The following is a 10,800-nucleotide window of genomic DNA, read 5'->3' as shown; positions in this document are numbered from 1 at the left end:
ATGCTTATGCTACATTTTTCTTCTTTCTATTTCACAATTCCAATAGACATTAGCAATGTACTGTGGATTTGTTATTAAGATCACACAAGCACAGAATATTCTGAGTTGGAAGGGACTCACAAGGATCAAGTTCAACTCTTAGATGAATGGCCCATATGAATATCAAACCCACAGCCTTGGTGTTATTAACACCATGTCAACGATTTCATAACAAAAAAAAAACAAAAAAGAGAAAAGAAAAACCAAACCAAAACAGATTCAGATAAGGGAGTCTTATATTTAATACAAATGTTTGGTAATTAATATTAACATTTTCAGCATAATTGAACAACAGAGGGGAAGATCTCAAGCACAACCTAATAATCAGTTACAATTTAGAAAAAGACTTCACTCTTTATTAATACACATGTGCAACTGCATTTCTTTCAGTTCTGGACTACACACATATGACCTTGACTACTTTGAAATATGCAAGACTCCACAGCATATCAGAGCCCAACATGAACCTCTTTGGTTTTGCAGTGACTGCCATATTGCAGTGAGGGGACATGGAAATAAAACAGCCCAGGTCTGGAAGCAGTAAAACAACTTCTGGTCAGTGCTTCATCTGACTAATTGATACCCATCTCCCTTTGCATAACTGAGCTACAGAATAATGCAGCTATACTTCTCTCCTTCTGGGTTCCAGGATCCTCTCTTCCTCACTGTCAACTAAGTCTTACCTAAGCCAAATGTCTCTGCATTCTCAGTGCAGTTGGGCTCTTAAAAAGACAAGGGACATACTCTTCTCTAGCAGTATGGCTAATAGCTTTTGTAACCTGAACAGAAGAAAAGTTGAACCTATATCAATAGCATGGATGCAATTTTGCAATCTTGTATTAATATTTAGATGTTGTGTATATTTATTTATTTATACAATTAATTTCTAGGGACCCTGAGGAATATGTTCCCAAATAAGGATGTCAGAACACAACAGAATTTTGTTGAATTCCATCTGGAAAAATATCACTGAGATGCCAATGATTGGAAAATATCTTAAAAATCTGTATCTGAAGAAAATTCAGTAAGTTATCCTGATAAATACCTAAAAAGCTTTAGCTGCTTATGAAGGGTTATCCACAGACAAGCAGCATATCCCATTAATGTAAGCAGGAATTTTTGACAGCTAAATCAACTGCTTTGACAGTGTAGATGAAATCACCTCTGAGTTGTGTATGCAGGACTGTAGCAAACACTGCAGAAATGTGTAGGGACCCCTTCTCTTCAAAACTAACTGCAGAATTGATTACTGTGATGTGCAGTAGTATACTGCTGCTTATATTAGGTATTACTTTATCATAGAGTGGAAATCTAAGTCTCATTTTTTTGTCTCCACTTTGTGTTCAGTCAGTCTGATTCTGTCCTTGAGATTTATTTGTAAAATTTTGATCAATTTCTGGATATTATGTAAACTTCTGTGCTTCAGCTTCAGGACTCATCAACCCCATTCAAAAAAGGCAGTATAATTTGCAACATTCTTCTATGTCAGGAAGCTAATCTAGCACATCAAGTACAGGACTACTTCCCAGGCTTGTGCTCCACCAGAGTGTTGATTTCATGTAATGCCTATCCAAGCATAGTATGTTTGTCAACACAGCACTGCCCCACAGGACACGAGAAGATCTCTAATTCAGCACTGACTTACGTAACAGCTGTCTCTTTAGTCACACAGAAGCACAATCACAGAAACATTCCTCTGTGTGGCAGACAGCAGGCAGCCCTGAGAGAAGCATATGTGTGAATCTGCCGCTCCTGCATCTGCAGCACTTGGCAGCCCCTGCCGTGTTTTTGCGGTGGGCTGACCTGATCCATCTGCTGCTCGTGCCCACCCAGCTGCCCTCTCAGTGCTCTCTTGCTGCCCCTCCTCAGGGGCAGGATGCGGAGGAATAGCATGAGAATGCTCGTAGGACGAGATGAATACAGGGAGGTCACTTACCAGTGACTGTCATGGGGAAAATAGACCTACCTTGGAGAAAACAAAGTTAATGTATTGACAATTGAAATAGATTTGCGAGTGAGAAACAATGATTAAAACAACACCCAAGCCCTAGAGCAGCACGAGAGAATGGGGAATGGGGACTGATCAGTACAGAACAGCTCCTCTCTGATGATCCTTGCTCCAGAGTGGGTTATTCCATGGGCCGCAGTCCTGCAGGATAAACCACCTCCAGCGCGGTCTCTCCAGAGGAGTATCTGATCGAGCACTTGCGGTACATCATTCTACAGCTTCTTGTCTGACCTTGCTGTCTGCAGGGCCGTTTCTTACACCTTTTTCCCTCTTCCTCTGCCTTTGTGGCATTTCTTTGCCCACCCTTAAACACATTTTCACCACGCGGCCGTGCCCGGCGGTGGGCGGGCTGGGACGGGCAGGGCCCCTCACGGAGCAGCCCCGCAGGCCCGCCCGGGCCCCGGCACCCGCCGCGGGAGGCCTGAGGGGCAGGATGGCCATTTGCTGGCCCATAGATCTGAACACAAAGACACTTCAAGACAGGCTAAATGCGTTACCCCAGCTCTTGACTTGGGCGTGTGGCAGAGCAGCCTCAGCCGGGCTTTGCTGCTCGCTGTGTGCCGGACTCTCAGAGCAGTAGCTGCCTTGGCTCACGGTTATGCACGAACGCAGCTGAGCAGAATTTTCTTGACTTTGAGCATCTTTGGATGTTTTTGTCATTTTGTCCATGACCGGAGAGATATACTTATTACATGAAGTGTTGTATTTTTTACATTTTGATTTCTTTAATCTCTTTAGTTTGCTACAAGGTCAGCAGTGTGTTTTAGCTCAGTGTATTTTTTAGACCAAAAATACACCCTGGTGTATTCCGACAAATGTACAATCAAAACTCTTGTAGCTTTCCTTGCTGTATAGCTGAATGGCTTGCAGTAGTGATGGCATTTACACCATTTTATACTGTAGGGACACATATATATATGTTTTTAGGAGCTATATTGTGTAGATCCTGGAGGATCTGGTCTGTAGGGGTTAAGATGTATTTTTTAATGGGTTCATGCATATCAATGCATTCTTCAGCAGCTCTGAGCTCAGTAAATGTTTCTCTTCAGATGTTCCCATTATGAATTAACATAATAAGTCAAAGACAAAAAAAGTTACAAGAAAAAAATAAGAATGGAAATACATTTAAATGAGAGGAGAGGAGAGGAGAGGAGAGGAGAGGAGAGGAGAGGAGAGGAGAGGAGAGGAGAGGAGAGGAGAGGAGAGGAGAGGAGAGGAGAGGAGAGGAGAGGAGAGGAGAGGAGAGGAGAGGAGAGGAGAGGAGAGGAGAGGAGAGGAGAGGAGAGGAGAGGAGAGGAGAGGAGAGGAGAGGAGAGGAGAGGAGAGGAGAGACAAAATACAAAATAGTTGCTGACTGTTGGTAATTTACACAGATAAGGGACAGCAATGCCCTCTTAATGAACCAGAAGAAAATCCTCAATTTTTATCATCTTTTTATATACTAAAAATAATGCCTCATTTTTTATACTTACATCTGTTGTGTATAGGTATATCAGGTGAAAGGTGAGTTAGGTGTACAACAGATGGCCAAAGAAGCTCCTGACCTTCACTGAAGAAGGCAGGCCCAGGATGGCTTTAGATCTCTGCGAGCCTCCTTGAGCAATGCTGCCACGGAGACATGAAAAAGTTAATACAATGTAAAGCAATTTTAGCCCTAATTTGCACCATTTGGTACCAGACCATCCTCTGGATTGTAAGACCATCCAGGGACTGGAAAGAACCATACCCCTTTCTTTGTATTCCATCAGATCACTTCTGCCACAGCAAACTGTTAGGTACCTGGAAAATGAGGTATTTTGTCCCTTTGAACTGCTCTGAGAGAAGATCAAAAGCTTATCTAGACTATTCAAAAATGTGTATTTGTTAACCCTCTGAAACTAGCACCAGACACTTGAAGTCACTTAGTTGAGAGAGGTCTTTGCACAATACTAGGTTCAGAAAGGTATTGTAGTAGAAATATGTCATAAACTGTCATTGAATATATTCAGGACTGGTATACTATGGATTCTTCAGTGGAATGCATTGATAATATCAATGATTTTGAATATAGAATGTAACTTTCTACAGTTCAGGAACTGTAATTTTCTGCAGCTATACAGCTGCCTTTTCAAATATTTTCACTTATTTTCCTCATCTAAGATTTACACAAAGCCTCTAAAAACCCAAACAGAATCCTTGAGTTGGTTTTCCCCTGCTGACATTCTTTGACTAAATCTGTATATTGGATAAGATGCCATTCACTGCCAAAGGATTGCAAAAGGTCTTCTCTGAATATAGCAGCCTTCAAATGTCTGTTTAATACTTTAACTGCCCTTAATTTAGTAGTCGGGCTGAACTAATTATCATGAACATCAAAAGGTTTCCAGAAATACAGTCATTAAATATTTTTTTCTTTTTCATAGCATTAAAAAGCAACTCCTGCTTTATTAGCAGAAGTTTTCTCTTTAATTGGGTGCTAATGATGGTGCTTTTTCAAGGATTTTCACAGCTAGTACCTTGGGGTAAGTAAACATATAAATAGCTCTGGTAAGCTTAGGGGCTGAAATCTCAGGTTAACAGCATCATTATAGAGAGGATATACAATTACAACTAGAAGTATTTCCTGGAATTATTGCTGGTGCTTTACATTTCCAAATCACTCTTAACATGACTGAAGTCATTAATATATGCCCAACCATTAAAGAAATAAAAGTTATTTTCTTATAGCTTTGGTCAACCTTTAAATAACTATTTACTGAATTTCAATGATGCGTCTTTTTTTTTTTTTTCTTTATAGTGAACATTAAATGGGGACGACTCCTCCAGCAGCAGCCTCTCAAACGATTGGAATGTGAAGAAACAGGAGCTCAGAGGAACATTTTTAAATACACATTTTGGTTTTCCATGTATTTAATTAAAGACCATTTGCTCAGTATAGTCACAACTGATGTTTATTGGTATCTTGAGTCCTATAATTTACGTTGCATTCTACTTTGTACTCAGAGATTCCAGGGAGGCGATCAAGCTCCTGTCCTTCATGACTTAAATGAGTTGAGGCTAAAGCTCTTTCTTTGTCTTTTCCTTCTGGTACTGCAGGAGGGTATGGAGGAGTGAGGGCTGTCACTGATGACATTTAATGCACAAGATTTGTCAGTGATGGAGCACTGTAAGTACTGGTCCTACCCTCCCTTGGTCTATTGGTAACACAAACCATTACTCTTTAGGAAACCCATAACAGCCTGCTGTCACCAACCTCCAGTGTGTAAAGCACTCTCTTACACCAGAGATGAGCTCTGTTCTTGTTCTCAAAACATAACAACTTCTGTTTTGAGATTTCAGGAGAACAAATCAAAATGTTACTCGTGTTTTATGCACTGACCTTAACAGCAGTGACTTTAGTTGGGAAAACATTAATTTTCAGTATATATTCTTTCCTACAAAAGTGCTTCATTCTCTGTAGCAGACTTAAACTTTCCCCCACTTGGACAAAGAAGAAAAAAATCAGCAAGTGAGCTACAATTCAGCTACTCTCCAGACATCATAGGTCAGATTTCCCTTTATAACAGATTTTTAAATGCAGAATAACTGCCATTCATGTAAACTAGAAACTCTCTACTCTTTAGGAACTCTGACATTTTGATCTAGATAATAATCTGGTTAGCCTATGAAATAGGAACACTGGAAAAAGTAAATTAGAAAAATTAGTACTAAAAAAAGTTCACCTTTGAATTCTGTATCTGTTTAGAGCATTTTATAGTGTACTTAAAATACTTAACATTTTCTTCACTAAATGAAAAACTGAGAATTATTCTTTTATTTCTCATAAAAAACTTCACTGAAGAAGAAGTTCAAAGGAAACATCTGATAGATGACTTGCCGACTTGTTTCTCAACACGTCATGAGGTGTTCACAGTAGGGGAGTACTCGGCGTGTACAGGGACATTAAGGCAGCCTTCACCAGAAATAAACAGTGATACTTTATTTGCACTGTCGAGTATTGCCATATCCACGGTTGCTGCAGAATATTTTCTGTGGTATTGAATCACAAATAAAATGTGCAAACTTATACTTACTCCTATGCAGCTTTTTTAATAAGCCATATATATATAGAAGATCATTTTTGCAGGTAATTTTTCTAACATTACTGTGAAACTACTAGCGGTATTACCTCCCAATGCTAAAATCTTACCATTCTAAAGGTTTTCTAGGGACCCAAAAAAAACCCCATAAATTTTAATGATTTTACTTAGCAAACTCATGTTGTGCTTTTTTTTTTCAGTGTTGAAACAAAGCAACATCTCATTGTGACTGAACAAAAACCCTACTTCAAACTAATTGCCCTCTATCTTTGAATAAGGTGAGATGATAAGAATTTGCCAGACTGAGACCTGTACCTTACTCCTTACAAAAGAAAAGTTTGCTCACTAGAGTCTTTGTGCTTTTAGCTATAGGAATGCATCACCTTCTTTAACAATGCCCTCTGGTCAGCTGGCTTTCTGCACTAGGCATTCTGCTCCAGACAGATGTGGGGAATATTAATCATGACAGGGTTTTACCTCCTACTGACCTGACCTTCATTGGGGAAGTGAAGATCTCAGAATCAGAATATCTGAAAGAGCAGATTAATTCAGGATGAGTCCTCTTCATTTTGGGCCAGATCTCAAACCAGAATCAGTCTGAAAACTCTGCTGAAGGTAAAAGAATCTTGTTATTGAAACCAGTTGAATGTCTCCTGCCACAGTAATCTCTGCACGCTTAGGAGAACTTTACTTTTCACTTGATTCTAGGATACCTAAAATATTAAAACCACTTAAATAAGTATACCCATATTATATGTAAATGGTATAATTTAGATTCTTTGGAAGTCGAACTAAAACTATCATGATTGGCACCTTGAAATTTTGACTGTAAATAAAGATTAATTTGATTCTTGCATACTAGTCCTCAGATAATTTTGTAAACTCTCTTCTTCCTCTAATTGCTGGAATTTTTTTTCAGCACCTTACTAGTAAATGTGAATATATTAAAATATCCAGTCTTGATTTCTTATTTCCAAGGAAGGTTCTAACTACAGCAAGAAGCACAAAATATGTCTATAATATTTAGTGACATCAAAAATTTACACAGCAATTTAAAAAGAAAACAAAACCAAACCTACAAGAGTCCCCACAAAACCCCTGAACATTGAAAACAAACTAGTAATGATCCAGAAAGCTGTTCATCATATTTCAGTTTTTGAGGCTGGCAATGCAGCTGTTAGTCTCATTTCACAAATGAAGAAATTGAAGCAGTGTTTTGGATTGATCAGGGTGAGGTACTTTGAAAATGAACCAAATGTTAGGGTTCAGAGGCAGGAGGGACCACTAAGGTTCCCAAAAGCTCCAGATAAAAGCTCAAATTATATTCATCTACCTTTTAGACTTCATCATCATGTAATGAGCTATTGCCTCAGAGAAAACTAATCAACTCTTGTCCTTTCAGGGTGATTGTAGTGACAGGCTCTGTTTTGGAAAGCCAGAGACCCTTGCTCTAAGCCAGCACACAGTTCTCCATGCCTTGTAACACAGTGGAAAATCCCAGCAAAAGATGATTAGCCAAATTTGTGTGAAAGTAATATAATTTATGCCAGTGTAAATAATATAACAAATTCTCACAGATTACTTAACTAAATATGATACTGGAAGTTGGCAAGAAGCCTTTCAAAGAGGAGAAAAGGAATTTAATTGGAAAGTGTATTAATGACCTCTATTTTTGACAAGGAATAAATCTTCATGAGACCTATCTCATCAATAGCTTGTAACTTCCTCAAAAAGCAGCCACAGCCAGGGCAGAAGCAGAACAAGCTGCCCCACTAATGAGCCTGAGCTCCTATTTGAAGGAAGAGCAGTACCAATGACAGGAGGTCGATAAAATTCTGACATAGAGGAGGGAAGAGGGGCTGCATGACTGACCAACTGTAGTCAGTTCTCAAGACCGAGGAGCACCTGCCCTCTGGGACAGACTCATACATTGGCATGAGCCAACACCTGCTGTTGGGGGGTCTCCAGTGTGCCAGGAGCTCGTGGCCCAGGATCAGCTCCCACACTGCTTGGGAGCACAAGGAGCGCCAGCTTCCATCCTCCCTGTCTGATGAGATCCTGTCACCAGATCCTGACTCAGCCATGGTCCTGAAAGCAAGCTGCTCCGTTGTTGCAAACGGTGAACAGGTCATGTTTACACTCTCCAGTTTTCGCATTTTGTAGGAAGCCGCAATCCCACTCCTATGTGGGAGTAAGGTAACTTTTCCCACGGGGTGGTTCACCTCTGCAGGATGAGGTGAATTTCAGAAAAGTTGGAAGCCCAAAAGCACCACAGCCCCTCAAGGTGCATGTGCTGCTGTGGCTGCCACCATGGTGGGTGAGCAGCTTCCCGGCAAAATAGCACACACATAGGATCCTTGTGTGCTCAGCTCTTGCCCAACTTCAAAAGAAAAAAATATATTCTAGTAAATTTTCTTATTTTACCCCTTCCTCCTTGTCTAGAGAATGCTCCTACAGTTTAATAGCGAGAACCAAGGTGCCATATGGAAGAACTGCCAAGAGCAGCAGTGCAATGGGAACATCCAACTGCACCCAACTCTGCATTTCCCTCAAAGTAAAACAAAGTGGTATTATAGTTTGGGTTTAGAAGATCAAATGCTTTCCATGGAGTTGTTATGCAAATCTCAGTTTCCAATACAATGGTTTTTTTACAAGTAATTAATTTTAGAAAGCAGTTTTTTAATTATAACACTTTTTATAATAGTTTCCCTGTGATAACCTACAAATCCAAACACAGTTTCATGTCCTCTGAAGTGATTTCTCTTTTAAAATGCTTTTATTTTAAACATATTTTTTTCTTGTACTTCTTAGTGTATGCAATAAGTAAAAGTATAGTATTGATTGTGCAGTGTTTACTGCAGAGAAACTGCAGTCTCATTTTAATTGTTCTGCAAATAATACAGCTTTAAATGTAGAAATATAAGCCAGTAGTTTATGCAAGGTTATAAGAAATGGTAAAAGAAGAGAAGAAACCCTGCTCATGTATATACACTATAATGTTTCTTCAGGCAGTTTGGATCAAAAAAGAGCTCCTGCTGGGGCTTTTTAAGAATAAAAGCAATTAACACAACTCTTCACTGTTTACATTCTCAAGACCTTATCTCTCTCTTATTAAATGCAATTGAAACACTCCCTATTAAATCACAAGACTAAGACAAGACCTCTAATTTTTCTGTCACCTTTCTACACTGTTATGTAGGTGTGTTGTTTTGCTGGCATTTGAGATAAAAAGAGAAATTACATGGATAGGTTTTCTCAGTGTTTAGATTATCTTTTTTATGAACTTTTTACACAGTTATGGGGACTGAGTCTAACCTGCATTTCTGAGTCATACCTTTCTTTAATAAGATTGAGATACTAAGGGAAAATTATTGTAACCTATTCTAAATTTATCTCACAGTCTTTGTCAGTGGAAGACACTATAATTCAGTAATATTGCATTCTGGTAAGCTCCATTTTTTTTTTCCCAGAAATACTAGCTGGAATGTGCAAAATACAATTTTTCTTATACATTCCTAACCAAAAAATATTGCAGGTGATCAATAAAGGTAAGATATATTTATATAAATACTTTGTCTAATGTCTCATAAAATCTTAATATCTGCAAAATTTATTTCAATTGGAATAGTAATAACCAAAATAGTACTAAGTGGAAAGTATCCAAATAGCCATAAATACATGACAGTGATAAATATAAAAGTTTTGATTTGTGGGAAGAAGTATTGAAGATTCAGTTTTGTTTGAAGTTCCTCCATCAAATTTGGAAAATCAGAAGGAAATTTGGGAAAATAAAAAAGAAAAAAAAGGTATCTTAAGAAATTTGAAATTTTAAGTTTGAAATTTGATATGAAAAAGTGGTACAACTTGAGGCACTTCAGTCCCATCCCTCTGAGTAAGACTCATGTACATAAAAACATGAGAAAAAAAAGCATTTACATCAGAGCTGATGGCACAGTCCTGTCACCATGTGGCAGCACCCACTCCTGCCAGTCTGCCAACACCTCTTTTTTCTGGCAGTGCCTCAGACCACAGCTTCAGCCTATACTGTTCTCTGTGACTACCTTAGCTTTTGTCTCCTTTTCTGAAGGACATGGAAGAACAAGTTGGATTTCTTCATTTCCTTTCCACCAATCTTTATTCTTTTAACAAAGCCTTGTGACAGAGAAGTCATAATGGTCTTTGTCCACTTTATGCTCTAAAGAAAGGTAAGTGAAAGGTAAGCTTTTTGATGCTCAGAAGCTTTCAGTAACTCAGAACATATAAATAAAATCTAACACAAGAAAAGATAAAATTGTTAATCATGTTTTTCTTGGCTTTCTTTCAGCTAATTTCCCTTTCACATTTAATTCTTAAATTTTGACATTTCCATATCCCAAAGTCAAGCCTTGGAAAGATGAGATGCCCTAAATAGTAATGAGTAGGTGCAGCTTGTTCATTGAATGAATACAGACAAATTACAAAATTAGTTGTGACTTTTTTCCACTATGACTAGCAAGTGAGGGTTTGTCATTGTCCATGTTTCGAAATAATATTTTAAGCTGTAGGAAAAAACTAGACAACCAGAATTCCAAGGCTGATACACAGTTGTGATACTCACGCTCTGTACGGCATCCTGCAAACCCCTTCTCAGGGTCTCCTGCTGCCCATCTCTGAAACCATTCTCAGGAAGGCTGATTTATGCCCTAGGACTACGCT

The 10,800-nt window shown here is 38.8% G+C and overlaps 1 long non-coding RNA gene across 1 annotated transcript; it reads left to right on the top strand.

Moving 5' to 3' along the window:
* Positions 1–1,873: 1,873 nt before the first annotated feature.
* On the top strand, positions 1,874–6,924 carry LOC128807619 (uncharacterized). The gene is made up of 4 exons (XR_008437214.1): positions 1,874–2,249; positions 4,450–4,548; positions 6,306–6,383; positions 6,472–6,924. It is a non-coding gene; the product is annotated as an uncharacterized LOC128807619 (long non-coding RNA).
* Positions 6,925–10,800: the final 3,876 nt, after the last annotated feature.

The sequence above is a fragment of the Vidua macroura genome, chromosome 5, assembly GCF_024509145.1.
Source record: "Vidua macroura isolate BioBank_ID:100142 chromosome 5, ASM2450914v1, whole genome shotgun sequence".
In the NCBI taxonomy this organism is placed as follows: domain Eukaryota; kingdom Metazoa; phylum Chordata; class Aves; order Passeriformes; family Viduidae; genus Vidua; species Vidua macroura.
This window is presented reverse-complemented; position numbering and strand designations above follow the sequence as displayed.